This window comes from Notamacropus eugenii, chromosome 6 (assembly GCF_028372415.1).
Source record: "Notamacropus eugenii isolate mMacEug1 chromosome 6, mMacEug1.pri_v2, whole genome shotgun sequence".
NCBI lineage: Eukaryota > Metazoa > Chordata > Mammalia > Diprotodontia > Macropodidae > Notamacropus > Notamacropus eugenii.
In genome coordinates, this window is record NC_092877.1 from 112,111,011 (window position 1) to 112,129,612 (window position 18,602).

The window sequence follows — 18,602 nt, forward strand, 5'->3', positions numbered from 1 at the left end:
TTTCTCTTCATAATTTTTCCTCTACTTCTCTTATTTGAATTTCCAAATCCTTTTTGAGCTCTTCCATGGCCTGAGATCAATTCATATTTTTCTTCAAGGCTTTGGATGGAAGAGCTTTGACTTTGTTGTCTTCTTCTATTGATATATTTTGGTCTTCCTTCTCACCAAAGTAAGATTCTATAGTCTGATTCTTTTACCAGTTTTTGCTCATTTCCCAACCATTTATTTGACTTTTTAGCTCTTTGTCAAGGTAGTTCTCTGCTTCTGGTGGTGGTTGGGGGGTGGGGGTGGGGGGGTGGGGATGTACTGTCAGCTGCTCAATCCCCCTACAATCCCCTTACAGCCTAGAGCTTCAGAAACAGCCAGTCTTTGCAAACTTTGCAGTTTAACTGTCATTTTGTAATAAATAGTAAAGCACTGGAAGCAAAGAATATGCTTATGAATTAAAGAATAGCTATACAAATTATGGTACTTGAGTATAATGGAATAGTATTATATCAAAAGAAATGACAAATATGAACAATTGAGAGAAACATGAGAAGACACTCATTAGTAGAAACTAAACAGAAACAAGAAAACTATATATACAATGGCAAGAACAATGGAACATGCAAAGAAAAAACTTGCAACTTAATATTTCATAATTGTATAGAAATAAGAAAATGCATCTTCCTCTCCTCTTTGAAGTAGTAAGTGGGCTACAAAATATGTTATAATTCTTACTGATTCAGCTGTTAGTTGGTTTTTTTGAATTGCATTTTTTCCCCTCTTACAAAATTTTTCATTGATGGAGATAATTGTTTGTGTGGGAAAAAGGACTGACATACTCATAAATGAAGTGATATTAAAGATAAAAATGAAATTATAAAACTTAATGATAAAAAATATATAGATATTTTATTTGTTGCTTACCATGACCAGTAGCAATCCTTTCAATCAAGTTAAACATCTCCATTTCTTTCAACAAGTTATTAGCATATGGTGTAATCATAAGGTTTAATGGGATTTCAAACTGGACTGCATAGGGGAACATCATACTGTTGAAAACATAGATTCATATATGTATATTAACACAGATTCATACATATGTGTGTGTGTGTGTGTATAAAAGCATGTCATTTTATGGGTGGTATAAGTGTAACACTTGCAATATTATCAAATCTCAACAAGCAGAGAGCAGTTTAATGGATATAATCTCTAAAGTTGTTACACTGTATACATTCAATACATTTTGAAATCAGTTAGCAAGTGTTTGTGAAGTAATTGCTACATGTCAGTTTCCGTGCTAAGGATACAAAGAAGGTAAAACACAGTTCTTGCCCTTAAGGTATTCACAATGAGGGAGCCCACATGTAAATAACTATAAACATTCAAAATATATATAGACTAGATGAAAGGTGAAAGAAAAATTAGTAGCAGCAGCATGGATCAGAACCCCCTCCCCCACTGTTCCTCCTAGCAAAACGGATTTGAAATGAGTCTTAAAATGCTATTGGGAGTTGAGAGTATTGAGGGAGTATATAGAGGGGTTTTCCCTGATGGAAAGGATCATCTCTTCATGAGAGCCAGAAGAGAATAGGGGAAGACTTGTGAATGGTGAGAGATGAGTAGGAGTAAAAGAGAAAACTCCCTGTTAAAGTCTCTTTTTTTTTTTCAGAAAATATAACAAACACATATAGAAGCTTTCTAAATATGAATTCAGCAACAAAGTATTTGGGGGTAAGAACGGAGCAAAAGTAAAGTTGCCTCAAAATAATAAGAACTAAGTAAGCTTCAAATCATTATTTTGTTATGATTATAAGCAATGATATTAAATAATTTTTTCCCATTCACCCAGTTGTGAGTAAGCTGTCTATTTAGCCAGAGGTATCTGCATAGGTACACATCGGTGCTAATTTAGGTATATGCAGTATCATCAATGAACATCAGTAATACCATCAACAGAACTGAAAAGGATTTTAGCTTTCCTAGCACTGGCTGGATTCACTAAATTCTGTCATTAAGCTGAAATAACTCTTTCCTTTTTGAAATAGCCAAATAAAGAGAATGTCCCAATATTAAATCCATGAAAGTAGACTGCCAAATGCCACTTTTCACAGTATAATTCCACATATCTACTATTTTGAAAGTTTAAAAAAATGAAAGCTACATTTTTCATATTCACTGCTGTATTTTTTTTCTGAATGGGTAGCAAAATGACCTTATTTTCTCATGTCTCCTGTATTCCCAGATATTTCACTGTTTACATAAATGAAGAGACAGCTATTCATGCAATATTGTGTTATTATCTCTAGGACAACATAAAGTTTGCTAGAAACATTAAATTCCTTTGAAATTGAATTTTCAAAGAAAGATCATCATAGTATCATAGATTATGAGCTGGGATTTTTGAATTCATCTTGTCCAAATCAGTTATTTTATAGATATGAAAAGTGAGACCTAAAGAGATGAAATTATGTGCCCAAGTTCAAACAGGTAGTTAGTATTAATCTAAATTCAAACTCAAGTCCTTTGACTCTAAATCCAATGTTGTTTCCACTGCTTTTTGATGATTGTATTAATCAGAGGGAATAACAAAACAATTTCTAAGGATAAAACTTGTATAAGTGTCAGAATTTGTTATAATAAGTAGTAAAAATCTTAATTTTTAAGAATCCTTCTTTAGCTCTGTTGCCTTCAGGATTCTGGTATATTGTCATTAAAAATGACAACAAGATTAAGGGAACAAGAAAATAACATTGGGGCACTCTTTATTCAAAGAAAGTTGTGTGTCATCATTAAAGGGTAGAGTGAATGCTAGGTAGAATGAGAAAACAATAAGTAGATATGGTATTTTATATGTTTATAGCTACATAAAGTGTTTGTATGAACATACTCCTCAGTCACTAATCAATTACTAAGCAGTTACTAACTTGATGGCCAGAACTCTGGGTTTATTTCATGACAAAGGTCTAGTTAATGCATGGAAAAGTCTTCAAATGAGTAACTTCATTTTTGTAGTGCCCAACACACAGTAGTTGTTCAGTAAATGTGTGTGAATTGATTGAAATGTTAATAAGCCAGTTAATTTGGCAGAGTAAAAGCAAGGTTTTGTAGTTACAGGACCTTGGCTTAAATCCTAGCTTTGTCACTTAATGTCTATGTGACTTTGAACAAGTCAGCCTTCTAGAACTCAGTTTCCTCCTCTGAAAATGAAAGAATTGAACTAGATGACCTCAACGTGTTCTCTTAAAGCTCTAAATCAATGAAAAAATATTCAAATAATATAATCATGCTTTCATTGTATCTTATTTTAAAATAAATTTCCTTTTTCCTTCCTAGGAAGCCATCCATAAAATTAATATTTTTTAAAAGACATAAACCCTACCATCTAACACATTGTGCCTTGTCATTTGCTAATTTAAGTTCATTTGTATTTTCCATTGCCAAGCTCCTCACCCCTGACCTCTGCCCTGTGCTCCCAGTCTCATAACAAAGAGTTCTCTTCCCCAAGGCTTATGAATGATTCACTTTTCATCTGTCCTGTGTTTATAAACTTTGAACTAGATTTAGGAAGAGAAAATTTCAATATATTTTTGACCAGAACTAAAACCTAAATACTGAAACAAATGTTCAAGAGGCCAAAATGCCTTGGCAGGTTTGGATGAACTTATGTCATGCCAGGCCTAGAGGCCTGAGGGCTACCCGAGTCTTCTTACCTCTATCCCGAGGTCTTCGGTTGGCCAAACCGGATGCTCGTATGAGAAAAAGGATGTTCCAGAGTCGAACAAGGGTTGAGCTTTATTTCAGGGTCTAGTTACAAGTGCAGGGGGATTCTTCCTTAGGAGGGAAAGAGAAAGATCTCCCAAGGAGGCAAAGATCTTACAATAAGAGATTGGAAGTAGAAGTATAAGTGGGGAGAGAGGGGGAGGGGAGAGAAGGAGAAGAGGAAAAGTGGAGCATTGTGTCCTCTTTGGCTCCTCACGTGCTAAGAGAGCTTTCAGGCTTCCCTGATCCTACTTAACTCTCCAGTCGCATACTTTGCATCTAAATACCGTGCCTGTTAGGTAACTAGGTGTGCTCCAATCCAGGACAATATCGAGGGCGGGGAGATCTCTCTCCCATCACGTTTCTCACGGGAAGAGGCGGAAATACACGAGATAGCTCGGTTCACCTCTATTCCCAGCCGTTTCCTGGGGGGGTCTCGTGAGAGCTCTAAGATTTAGAAGTTCCCACCTTTACCCACCCAAGACTATCCACACGGAATTGAGCTTCCAACCCCAACAATGTCAGGTATTCTGAACTACTGTTTTGCTGATGTCTGAAGAGAACCCTCTCAGTATCCACCAGTTTTATTAGGCAGTAATTGTAGAAATGAATTTACCAATAATATTCTTATTCATACTCATTGTCCAATTGAATGATTCTCAGTGAATTTTTCAAAAAGAAACAGAGACTAATTACCTGAGGCCTGGGAAGTCAGGGAAAAAAAAAATGACCCAGTGATAGAGAAATGGGCCCCAAATTGTGGAGGCCTTTTGAAATTCTGTGGATTTGTCAATTCAGTATGATACTATGTTTTGAGGGCTAAAAGTTTAGTGGTTGAACTAATTCATAGAGGTCTTCTTTTTAAATTAAATGCTAAAGAGTAAAACAATGATTGAACCTAAATACTGATAATTATGACTTACTCCACATTGAAGAAACATTTATCAAAATGAACCAGGAGAATATAATAGAGATGTCATAGGCTCCATTCTAGAAAGAAGAAATCTGGAGCCAGATTCTGTTCTGTAGGGTCCTACCTGTTTAGTCTTGGGCTAATGACTTCATCTGCTGAGAGACAGTTTACTTGTCTGCAGATTATAAGTGAGCATGCTGAACAAAATGATTTCTAGTGTTTGTTAAAGCTATGCAACTACACTTCTATGAAGTGGAGAAGGGAAAGAACAGGAAGGGGAGGCAAAGAGAGGAAAGACAAGTAAATAAATACTTATTAAGTATCAACTATTTGCCTAGCAGAGTTCTAAGCCCTTGGAAAATATTATCTCATTTGCTCCTTACAACCTTGTGAGGCAGGTTTATGATGATAACTGAGGAACACAGAAGTTAAGTGACTTCTCCAGGGTCACACAGCTAGCTACTCTCTGAGCCTGAATTTAAACTCAGGTCTTTCTGACTCCAGGCCCAGGCCCCTATCCATTATGCTGTATAGCTCCCTTATTATAATGATCAAACTTGTCTTCAAAGAATAGATTGGCAATCTGTTCATCCTCCTTTCTTTATAGAAGTGGTTGGGGAAGGAGTGGTTGTGGTGCTTTTTGATAATCTGTGAAACATGGTATATATTGTCAGCTTTTATTGAGGTTGATGTTTTGCAGCAACATTTTTTTTTCCTTTTTTAGTTTATACTTTCTTACACATGATGGTTGTCTCAACAGGGGAAGAGGGAAGGATACATTTCAAAATTAAGGTAACAAAAATAATCAATATATTTTTAAAGAAAGTAGTTTTATTTGTGACTTGCTTTTACTCCACAATCATTTCTAGATATTTTCAGGTCCATTCCTTACCCTCCCCTTCACTCCATTCACTTTCTATTTCCTGCATACCACCAGTGAACTGTCTTGTGACAAATGCAAAGCAGTTAAGCAAAAACAACTCTTCTAGTCATTACACCTGATAGTGAATACAATCTTTTGCCCTAGTAATCTCCCACTTCTCCGGTAATAAGTAAATAAATTTCATTATTTTTTTCCTTCTGGGGCCATTCCTGGTTTTTCGCCTGTTCTAGTTGAGTTTTAGTGACTTTTCATTTACACTGCCATAGTCACTGTACAATTTATAGTAGCCTTTGAAATGGTACCCTCACCATCTCATCATCCTCACAACTCCTCCCAAGACTGGAAATTGCCTTTTTACTGGGAAGAGGGAGTAGACAAGTTTGAAATCTACTTAAAATAGTTAAGCCCTACCTATCTCTATGGAATTTAGCTTATAGAAGATAGAGCCTTATTTCCTGTTGCAGGAGAAATAAGTGGTTAATTTGGACAGAGATAAAAATATTCAATCTGGTCTGGAAGATTGCCAGTCAAGTATAGACTCCTTGGGACACTTTGAGAAGCACAATTAGATCCCAAGATTTCACTGTTTCTCTCTATGATGAGACTAAATTCAATATAGATATTTTGTACAGAATGTATTATTGAATAGACATTTTATGCCTTTGTTTTTTGTGGTTCAGACTGGATTTATCATGTACTTAAACCTCAACAGATCTAATCATACCTTTCAAAAGGAAATGAATTATTGTGATGTTAACTCTTTCTATTTCTGGTCTAACTGATTAACAAGACCTGCCTGTGTAGAGTCATAACTGGAATAACTATAAACCTAATTTTATTTCTGATCTTTATTCTGCCATGAAAGACAGCATAGCTTAGTGGACAGAGAGAAAGTCAGACTTCTAGATCAGAAAGACTTGGAGCAGAAATAAAGGTTGTAAATGAAGTTGTGAAAGTTATCATCAAGACTACTTGAGGTAAACAACTGTCAAGCTATTAGAGCAGGGTCAACATAATCAAGTTAATAGACCCTGACATGAAGTTCAGCAAACAGATCGTTTGGTGTTTTGAAAAAGCAATGACTTCATGAAAAGAACACCGTGGAAAAGAGTCACTGTGGAAGAGCTGTAGGTCATCTAGCCTAGCATTCATTTTATAGAAGAGAAAACTAGGGCACAGAAAAGTTAATGAATCCAGTGCTAGACAGATAATCACTGACAGAGCCAGGATTTGCCCAGGTCTTCTGAATCCAATGCATTTTTAATTACTGTACCATGTGGCTTCTCAAAATTTGGGTTCAAATCCTACCTTCGCTAAAACTCTCTGGTAGAACTTGAGAAAACCTGGCTGCCAAGCATTTATTAAATCTTTACTATATAACAGGCACTATGCTAAGCAGTAGGAATACAAAGAAAGGCAAAAATAGAGTCCTTGCCTTCAGGGTACTATCTATTAATGGCGCAGACAACCTCTGAACATAGAATATATATATACATTGTAAATGCGAAGTAATGTAATAAGGAAGGCACTAGCAATGGAAGAAGGGAGAGAGGCTGTCAAAAGACAGGGGTCTCTTGCAAAAGGTGGGATTTGAGCAGTCTTGAAGGAACCCAGAAAAACAGATGGAAAGATCAGGTGGGAGCTCATTCCAGGAATGCATGACAGATCAAAAAAGGGGGGGGGGGCGCTATGGAGATGGGTGCTGGTGTTATTTGTAAGGGGAAAAAAAGAACCAGAAAGACCATTGTCTCTGGATCATATTAGTATATTAAGGGAAATAAAATGTAGGAAAACTGGTAAGGTAGAAAAGGACCCATATGTAAAGGGTATTGAAAACCAGAAGATTTTGGAAGCAATAGGACACCCTTAGAGTTTATTGAGAGGAGCGAGATGGTTAGATCTATACTTTAGGAAGATTACTTTGGCATCTGAATGAAGGATGGAATGGGATGGAGAAAAATTGGAGGCAGGGAGATCAATCAGAAGGTTAACCCAATGAAGTGAAGAGGGCCTAAAGCAGGATATCACCCATATGAAAGCAGAGAAGAAGACATATTCCAAAGACTTTGCAATGATAGAAAGGATACAAGTTGGCAATGTATTTCATATGTGGGGTCAGTGGAAGTGACAACATCTAGTTTATATGTTTATTATAATGCTAATAGTGATAATAATAGAGAAATTGGAAAGAGAAAAAGATTGAAGGGGGAAGAGGCATAATGAGGCATTGTATGGTGGATAAAGCACTGGACTGAGAGAAGATTTAACTTAAAACATTTCCTCAGACATTCACTAATTGTGTGATTGGGCAAATCAGTTATTGTTGCTATATTCTAATTTCTTCCTTTATAAAATAACAGAGTTGTACTTGATGGTCTCTAAGATTTCTTCCAGTTCAAAATCTTTGATTTATAAGGTTCTTATCAACTCCAGGTCTTCTGAGAACTTTGTGACCAGCTCGATTCTGCAGAGATTAAGCTGTGTCTTTCACTCTTTACAAGAACAAGGGAAGTCAGAAATAACTGGAAAGAGACTGATCATTTTTTGTTCAGGTACTGTCAATATAATGAAAATGACAGTACCACCTAAATTAATTTTCACATTTAGTACCATACTTATCAAACTATCCAAAGTTTACTTACAGATTTTGAGATTCAGCCAGAATAATGAAAGTTTAGGGGTATCAAAGAAAATAATTTTAAAAAGTAAGAATGAAAAATTCTTGAGTCTCAAACTATATTACAAAGCAGAAATCATCAAAATAAAAAAAAAATTTAAAGTAGAAAAGTTGGCCAGTGGAAAAGGCTAGTTAAGCAAGACCCCAAACCATTTGAACATATGGTAGAATGTAGTACTTGATAAACCCAACATACACTATTACAATTCAACAGTGATAGGGGAATCATGAAAGTAGACTGGCAAAAATTAGATTTTGGCCCAAATTCCATACCATACATGATATCATATACATTACATATATACATATGCATTCCTGTGTGTACATACATATATACATTATGTATATTTACATATATGTGTGTATACATAGTCATAGGTATACAGATAAAACTATCATGAAACAAAAAAGAATGGACAGAGATACCTTTCACAACTATAACTGAGAAAGATAAAGGAAACGTCAAGCTAGATAAAAAGTATGCATTAAATATGTTATACTCAAAGATTATACAGTTGCCTATAGGTATTAAGCATAGCTGTCTATCAACTAGTACCATCAGCCCATCTGACTTAATCTCCTGTCTCTAAGAGAACTTTAGCTACCATCACCTTAAATACTCTCTATGGGGTAGTGGGCTTGCTCTATCATGATCTGAAATCACTTTCACTAACCCACAAGAAATTTACAAGGTATGTACCAGTAAGCACCCTGACCTACCCAGGGGGATCCTGCTATCACAGGTTCTTTGATCTGCTTTTCTAAAAAGAAAGGCAACTTTTGAAGGGTTAACAATCTCCTTTAATCAAGCACATATATCATTCATTTAGTTCAGGAAATCAACAGACCGTGCTGCCAAACTGTCTGACAATAGACAGGTCCAACTGTCTGACCATAGTTGCCAGAGAGGGAAGCATCAATATCTGGTTTTTCAAAGCTGGAGGGCTCCTTACCAGCTTCCCAGAATCTTGTCTGGCACACAAAGTTTCTTCCAAAAACTAAGCCCCAAAGTAAAACCTCACCCTCAGAATTATTATACCTTATTTAGAGCCAGAGGTGTGGGCCTTCCTACAAATCTTCCCTAATCAAACTCCCTTTAATGGGCAGGCCCATTAATGGGTAGGGAAAATATTTAATCACATTAACAATACAAATACATATACAGTTTCTAGTTGAAGGAATGGGGCTATGTTTCTGTACTTTACTCCTAGTAAAGACTCTTGGTTGATAAAGTAAAGATTCAATCAGAGGCACTTGATTATACTAAAACAAAAGCAGGAAAAGATCCTACTTTGCTTGCCCTTACAGGGTAGCATAAAACTTGAGATATTATAGAAAGATAAAGTCTTGTACTCTTGTTTAAAAAAAAAGAAATAATGTACAGGATAGGGAAGAAATGTCAAATGTAAAGGGAGAGGATATTTTGGCTGGAAAGCAATAGGGAAAGGGAGAAAAATCATACTATCCAAGCAAATTAGTTTATCTTTAGCTGAGACTATCCCTAAAGAGAGTTGGTGATTTTTCCCCCTACTGTTGAAGAGATGGAGAGCTGGTTCAAAATGTGAATGAATTCACTTAGACCTTCTCTGTAGCCACTGGGAGCTTTATTGACACAGAAGCAGTGGGTCTGAGATTTAGCAAGGAGTTAAACAAAGGCAACGATACAGGAAAAGGGTCAAACTTACATAGGATGATTTTAGGGTTTCCTTGTGGGGGTTGAATATCTAGGTTAAGTCTTGCAAGATAAAAAAGTCTTGCAAGATAAACACATAGGACGAGGACTGTGTATGTCATAAGATAAGGAAATCCCATTCCCCAGGATGAGGGGTAGGACAGGGAATCTTATGGTCCAGAATAAGGGGAAGTTGTGGTAAGGGGAGACTTTAGGTCACCAAGGGCTTCACAAAGTCAATCGTATTATTTTAACTCTTAGGGCACCGTTTCTATCCATATCACTCCCATTTATCTTTAACATCCTTGTGGGTGTTTTAATGGATTTGCCACTGTAATGACTTGATAATTGTTCATGGCAGCATGTCCCTCTTCCTTTAGTCTCAGAAAGATCACCAACAACAGTATTTTGATTTCATTAATTAAAATATATTTACAAAAGAAATGGAGGTGATTAATCCCAACATATACTGTTCTAATCAGGCCAAACTCTTCTTATTGAATCCATTTCTGTATGCCACTTTTTGAGGAGGGCATGGATAAAACCATACCATATAAGGATCAGTTGAAGAAATTGAGGGGGTTAGTCTGAGTAACAGAATACATGGAAAATGGGAGAACATAACTGTGTTCAAGTGTATGAGAAAACTGTCAGGTGGTAGAGGAATGATACTCATTCTATTTGACCTCAAAGGTCAGCTATAGGAGCAATCAGTAGAAGTTGAGAAATACTGGTTACCACTCAATATCATTTTTTTAATTCATCAAAATCATAGCTATTCCAAAGTGGAATGAGCCACCTCAGGAGGTAAAAAACTAGAGTTCTTTTTATAAAAGGCAGCTTGTTAGTAATATTGAGAGATTGCTGTTCAGGTAGAGGTTGATCTCCTTTCCAACTGAGAATACATGACTCTTAAGCCTATTACAGACTTTAATGCAAAACAAAGCTCTATAAATGAAATTCGGCTAAAATATGTCGGTACTGGAAAAAAATACACTTTGTCCATTTTCAGACATCTTTTTTTCTTCCTCAGGCTACAACTGACAGGTTATAAAAGACAGTCACTTTTGGTTTCTGTCTTAATTCAATTCAACAAACATACATTCAGGACTTGACAATAACAGCTCTCATTTCAATGACTCCTCTTCATAACTCTCTGAAGTAGGTAATGGAAGTTTCACCCTTCCATTACATTTGAAGCACTGGAAATTCAGAGGGAATGAATTTCAGTCAATAACTGGTGGAGGAAGCATTTGAACCCATGTCTTCTAAATTCATTACCTTGCTGTTAATATGTGAGGCACTGTCTACTACATGCATGTTTCAATGGTTAATAACTAAACAATCTGGGACCACATTTACAAACACAAACATACACATACACACACATACATCCACACACACACCCTCTGTTCCATTTTTTAAAATGTTTAATTAAAACTCATAGGTTTTTACTTCCCAGGAGTCTGTCATATTTTTGGATGTGTTTTTATCCACCACAGTAACTGGCAACCAAGCCTGCTACTATAAATCAAAAAGAAAAGCTTGATGTTAGGAGAGGAAAAAAGAAACCCAGTTCACTTGCTCTGGCCTCTCTCCTCTTTATTTGTGACTCTAACTGATCCTGACAAGCTGCCCACCAAATCTTGAAAGAGGACACCTCATTTATTTTGAATCAGAGTTAAGAACATGAAAGTATTTGACAATGATCAAACTTCAACAAATTCCCTTACATTTCCATATGACTATTAAGCTTTAATTCTCCTGGATTTTGAATACATGAAGACCTGACTAATTTACCATTTGTACACTGCTAATATTAGCACATGTACTCCCCGCCCCCACTTTTCCTCTTTTTTTTTTTTTTTTTTAATTCTACAAAAGAATACTAGTCATCAGTGCAAGTAAGTTGGGACAATAGAAAACCTTTTTAGGAGAGAAGAGGGTGGGTGTTATTCTTTGTTCACACAACTGTAGTTTTGTTTTATGGCTGTCTTCCACAGTCAAGAACAGTTCGCTACCAGCTAAGTGACATCATTGTTACAAAAGGTTGACCCTGGGGATATTTATTAACATGAGAAAGCCCAGTCTCTATGGTAACAAGGAGCATTCAAGGCCATGGGGTCATTTTTCAGTTGCATTCCAACGACAGTTTAGTCAGCTGATGGCATCAGTGTTGGCAAGATTGTCAGTAAGGGTTGCATTCAACAAATTCTTGTCTAATTCTAATTCTGTGAGAAGATGAGCCTCTCACTCAAAGAGATGAGTGAGCCATGATTTCCAACCCACTAAGGAATGAGTGTCCACAAATGGGAAACAGTGACTATACCAAAACATCAGAGAAAAAAAACAAGCTGTACATGTATTGCAAATGTATTATACATACATTTGGGTTTTCTTTCCCTTCCTGGAATTTGGTAAGATTTTTAGAATTATTCACTAGAACCTTATTCCTTTAATTAGATATAATGAAAAGTAGATTAGCTTGTCACTATACAAATGGTAAATGCATTATGGAACTATCCAATTTAATTTAATTGAAAGATGATTCAGTATCTATCTTGGGAAAACCTCACCCATCCTTTCACTGGACCATTATTTGGAATCATTAGTTCATAAGATTTGTTGTGGTTTACTTGTTTTCATTCTTGAAGAAGACCATGATACCTTGAATGATGCCAGGACATGCTAGTGAACTGGATTTAATTGAGGGAGGTCTGTGCAAAGTCACCAGCTTCACTTTCTCCTCCAGAGTCATCTGTGTCCAGTAGCAAGATGTAGATCCAGATGACTAGAGATGATTTAAGAGATTGATGGAACTTCAGAGATCTGTTAATCCATTTTTTTTACATGTGACTTTCCAAGAGATTAAAATGATTTCCTTTAGCCAACACCAGGACATAGCTTACTATACTATTGTTGTAAAAAAAAAAGGGGGGGGGGGTTAGGATCAACTGTCGAGTAATGTTCTTGCCACTAGGAAATAAGAAATACAGGTAAAGGGGTATAGAAAGCTATCTGGCCCTACAGGACAAAAGAGAAGACGGAGACAAGGGCAGAGAGGGATGATAGAAGAGAGAGTAGATTGGTCATAGGGGCAATTAGAATGCTTGGTGTTTGGGGGAGGAGGGGATAAAAGGGGAGAAAATTTGTAACCCAAAATTTTGTGAAAATGAATGTTAAAAGTTAAATAAATAAATTTAATAATAAAAAAATAAAAAAAATTTAAAAAAGGGGGTGCAGAGTAACATATATGAAATCAATTTTGAAAAACTTCTGAACTCTCATCAAAGCGATGACAATTTGTGACTACAGAATACTATTGATGAAACATATCTCTCATTGCTTGGCAAAGAAGTATAGCATGAATAGATGTATTTTAAGACAAACAATGCATTGAGTTGTTTGACTATAAATATCTGTTACAAGGAAAAACTGTTTGGGGGACACTTGGCATGGGAGGAGTTAATGAGCACTAAGAAATGCAAAAAAGTCAGTATAACATTAAAAGGTCACAGAAGAGCACAAAAAGAAGCACATTAGGGGACATGAGTAGATCAATTTGGTTATAGATTTTAAATATACATAAATATTTTAAAATTATAAAAAAGTATAGTTTTGTACAGTGTCTTGCTCTTCTGTATACACTGTAAGGTTTGTGTTGTTTGATTCTTACATTCACAATCAAAGAGAGGTTTTTTTCAAGTAACTTGACCATAATTTCTGTCATACTCTTATCTTGTCCATTGATAACATTCTTCTCTAAATTGAAAATGAGGCAATTTTGTGTGTTACAATGACTTTGTTTATCCATTTTCAAAAAATGAGGGAGAGGGATTAGGAGAGAGAAATGTAAATGTTTGCTCATTGAAAACTATGAAAAAAAGGATATAAATAATTTAGTTGTAGTCTATACTTAAGAAAATAGTACATAAAATAGTAAAAATAACAAACACATTGAGTGTGAGGGAACAAGAGGAATTCAAAAATCCAGTTGTACTAATTGAAGTTGTTGCTTGAGAAACAACTTAGAATTCCTGCCCATCTCTTTTTACCACATATAACAGGCACATTATAGGAGACATTCTTACAAGAAATCAGGTTGATCACTGCTGAAGTGATTGTTTCAGGAGCATTGAAAATGTCCCCCAAAGTCTTTGAGCCAATAGCTAATACTTAAAATTCTGCTTTCTCCCTTTGACCCCAATCACGATATTGCTAAAACACAAATACCTATGGAAGATGCAATACTTTATTTAAAGTTTCATGTGCAATCATCTTTTATATTATACCATTACAGAAATGCTTGTCTTATTCCATAAATTAAAAATAAAATAAATAATTTGAAAATGCAAATACCAATGGAAGATGCAATACTTTAAATTATTAGTCTTTTATACAGTAGTTTGAAGGGGAGAAAAAATCACAACTCTCTTGGAGAGAGCTGAGGAACCTGAGAGCCTGAATAGAGAAAGCTTCATGGGAGTAAAGGTGGAAAGAGATGCAGAAGGAAGAATTTGAAAGTATAAGGGAATAATTTACTCATCTAACCTATTATTTCCAATAACATAGAACCTATTTCTTAACAATTTTGTAGAACTAAAAAGAAACACTGACTAGAAACCGAGTACTAAAGACTAAATACAGGGAAGAGATTTATTTTAAGACAGGGATGTCCTGCAGCCACTCTAAACAACCAGAGATTAATTTTCAGTGTATTTACACTTTGGAAATCAGCAATCGTTGCATTGATTGTTTGAAATTAAGAAAGTATGGAGAAAATGTTAATAATACAAATTAAACTTAAAAGTGTTTTTGGAACACTTTGTTTTTGGAAAGCTAAACATTTACCAGCACCTGATAGGAATGAAGGCAAAGGAGAAAAAAAGAATGTTGGGGCAGAGAGGGGAATAAGAGAAAGAATGAAGAAATAATGACTTGGAGATGAAGACTAGGTAGATATGAGTATACTAAAATTCTTCATTTAACGTAGTTAAAAAGTTCAGTCAATTATTGTTCTCTACCTTTCACATGATCTTCCATGCACCAGAAGTATCAGAAGTATATATATATATATATATATATATATATATATATATATATATATATATATATATATATACACACACACACACACATACACAAATATATATGTATATATGCATGTGTATATATGTATATGTGTGTATGTGTATGCATGTATATGTATGTGTATACATGTGTGAGTGCATATATGCACATACAGCCACCTGCATGTATATATTCATGTATGTATATATGCCTGTATATGCATGTATATGTATGTGTGTATAGATATATACATATGTATGTATATATACATATTTATAAAGCTGAACTTTACAAAATCATGTGTCCAGTCATAGTTATAAGATTGAAAAAATGTTATTAACATAAGTATGTTTGTAATTTTCTGCTTTATTGCATGGGTTCAGACAGAGAGATTTAAATTTTCCTTCTGTCTCATTCTCATGTAAAATTTCTCATTTCCCAACTTAAAGGAGTCTTCGTTATCCATTCAAAAAAATAAATGAAACCATCTAAGCACACTCAGCTTTCAAGAAGAAATTACACTTAATACAGTATGGAAGGCATTCCTATACTATAGAGGGTCATTTGTAATGAAATATGGGGCTTTCAATTATTTTAATACTACTTAACTATAATTTTTCTTCATTGTTAAGCCAGCCAACCTAAATAAGAAATAAAATAGTTTTCACACACACACATTTTAAAATTGTTTTTAGAGCATGCACCAGAATCATCCCATAGTTGAGACTTGGCTCAGAGGTAATTCTTTGGCAGTCTGAATAGTCTTTTCTTCTTCCTTATAGTATCAGAGACCTAGACTTGTAAAATACTTTATAGGTGATTTGTTCCATTTTACATATTTACATGTTCTAATTTTACATATGAAGCAGTAGAGGCCTAGAGAGCTTAGGACTTTCCCAAGAAACATGTGGTCTATAGAGTCTGCATTCAAAGTCAGGTCCTTGGATTCCAAATTTAGCATTCTTTCTCTGGCACTGCAACCCAACCCCCTTCCTTTCTCTTATGTTGTGTGAAGGAAAGGTGACAGTAGGTTACTGAGTTAGAGGGGAAAAAATCAGTTAGCATTTTTTCCCAAGCTTTCTTTGAGTTTAGACAACTGATTGGTTTTCAGATGAATTTTCAAGCTCTGCATGTATATAGTCCTTAATGAGCACTAATGCCCTGACCTTATTTGAAGCAAGCACTCTGAAGAAAATTTACTGTCAAATGAAAATTACACTTAAAGCATCTGGAGCACTTTTAGTTTCTTTATCCTTATAAAAAGAAGCAGAATTTTCAGACTAGTGCCTGCATCTTTATTAGTCCTTTTGGAAGAAAGGGAATGCTAACTTTTTAAGAGAAGGTTAACAGAAAATTAGCATTCTAGAAGAGTAAAGACTGGCAGCTTCCAATAAGGAGGGAAGGGTTAAAGGAGATTAAACCCTTTAAGGAGGACAAAGCAGCAGCATTCCACAAGTTTGTCAAAGCCTGTGTTGACTACATACAAGATAGGAGGGGAGTTGTCCTAGCAGTTTAACACAAGTTATATGGCTCTCTTCCTAAATTATTATTGATCATTAGCCAGACTCCTGAAAGTGATTGTTTCTAGACAAGGGAACACAGCCCAGTAAGAATCAAAGCATATATGATTCATACACACACACACAAACTCATGGGTTTAGAGTTAGGAAGACCTGAATTCAAATCCACTTTCAGATATTTAGTATCTGTGATTTTGACCAAATCACTTAACTTCTATTTACCTCAGTTTCTTCATCTGTAAAATAGGTATAATGGTAGCACCTACATCCCAGAGTTAAGATCAAATAAAATGTTGTGAGGGTTAAATAAATCCAAAGGGTGCTTCATAGAGGATGTCATACATCATGGGTGCTTAATAAATGCTTGTCCCCTTCTTTCAAAATGTTTAAAGTTATTCATACAATATCTCCTTGAGGGAATAATAAATTCCTTGAAAATGTGGAGCACTTAACTTTCATTCTATTTCCCATTGTTGTTAGCCTTATGCTAGGACCTACCAGGAGGTCCTACAAATGGTGATTTAATAGATTAATTGTGAAAATACTTTGGAAAAAAAAATTTTGAAAAGAAAATTCTTCAACATTCATTACTTCATTGATTCATTCAATAAACATTTATTAAAGTAAGGAATGAGATATATGAAGACAAAAATTAATAGCCCCTGTCATCAAATAAGTTGCATTTTTATTCAGGGAGAAGTAACAAGTAAATAGGAAAAAAAATAAAGAAATGCAAAATAATTTGGGAGGTGAGGGCATAATCAATTGGTTGATCAGAATAGGCCTCCTATAAGAGGCAGCTCTTAATCTGAGCTTGGAAGGAAGTTAGTGATTGTGTGACAGAAATATAAAGAGGAGGTACATTCATGGTATGTGGGATAGCTTGTGACATATCAAGAAAGAGAAAGTCAACAAGTTGAATCATGAGCTAGAATGGGGTTACAAAAAAGACTAATTTGTTATAAACATGATAATGTTGGCTTTCCTACTAGGAAAGCAGATTTGTAAAGCTTAAAAGGCAAAGAATGGAATTTGTATTTATTCTACAGATCATAAGGATCTATTGAATTTCTTGAGCAAAAGATTTGCATGATCAGACCTAAATTTTAGGAATACCATTTTTGGCAACTGTATAGAAAATGGAAAGGAAAGAACTAGAAGCCACAGAATGGAATTAGAAGTCTATTGTCCTCTATATTCAGCAAGAAGAGATGGTGGTCTGAAATAAGATGGTGGTCATGTAAGGGAGAAAAGGGACCAGATCCAATAGATGTTTTGGAACCATAATTGTAAAGAGCTGCAAAAATTGAATATGAGAAGTTAAGCAGAATAAAGAGTCAAATATGGCTCCGAGGTGATGAATCTAGGATACTGGAAGAATGGTGGAACAGTCTAAATAATCAGGCAAGTTCATGAGAATAGAGAGTTCATTGTGGAAGATAATGAGTTCTGTTTGGTGTCAGTAGAATTGGAAATAGCTGGAGGATGTACAATTTGACATTTCCAATCAGTATTCACTGAGGTAACTCAGGAAAAAGACTGAACTTGAATATATGGACATGAGTCATTCGCAGAGAGATTCTAGTTGAACCTGTGAACGTTGATGGCACAGAGAGTATAGAGAGAAAAGATAAAAGAATCCAGAACAGAACACTGGTGTATACCTACACATAGTGGCTGAGACACGAAAAATAATCTCATATGGAAGACTGGAAAGGATTTGTCAGCCAGGTAGGAGGAGAAGTAGAAGGTGCAGAGCCATGAAAATGCAGGAAGCAGGAAGAAATAACATGGCACTATAGAACCAGTAATATTCAATTCAAATTGTTTCTCCAGTAATAGTTGTAATGGATTTGCATTGATTTACCCACAGTTTCTCAAATCCTATGTAATCAGGATGTACCTAATATATCTGGTCTAGAAAACTGGTTAGAGTTTTTATCTCTAAGATGGAATGCAATTGTTAACTGACCTAGATATGGATCAAGTCAATAAAATTTGCATCATTAACATTGTTCTAATCACAAATAGTAGAAGATTTCAAATGTTCCTGCACATGTTTAAACCATTATGTTTTTATAGCTTTGGAAGAAATCTTTTAGAAAAGAAATTGTACTTAA

The 18,602-nt window shown here is 35.2% G+C and overlaps 1 long non-coding RNA gene across 4 annotated transcripts in view; it reads left to right on the top strand.

Annotated features, from left to right (window-relative positions):
* The window catches only part of LOC140511684 (uncharacterized), a 65,340-nt gene that overhangs the window by 42,074 nt on the left and 4,664 nt on the right, over nt 1-18,602 (top strand). For 2 of the 4 annotated variants that reach the window (XR_011969631.1, XR_011969632.1), the window contains exon 3: nt 5,385-5,452. The exons of the other annotated variants lie outside the window; for them this stretch is intronic. This is a non-coding gene — a long non-coding RNA (uncharacterized lncRNA). The remainder of the gene's footprint in view (nt 1-5,384; nt 5,453-18,602) is intronic. 4 annotated transcript variants of the gene reach the window in all.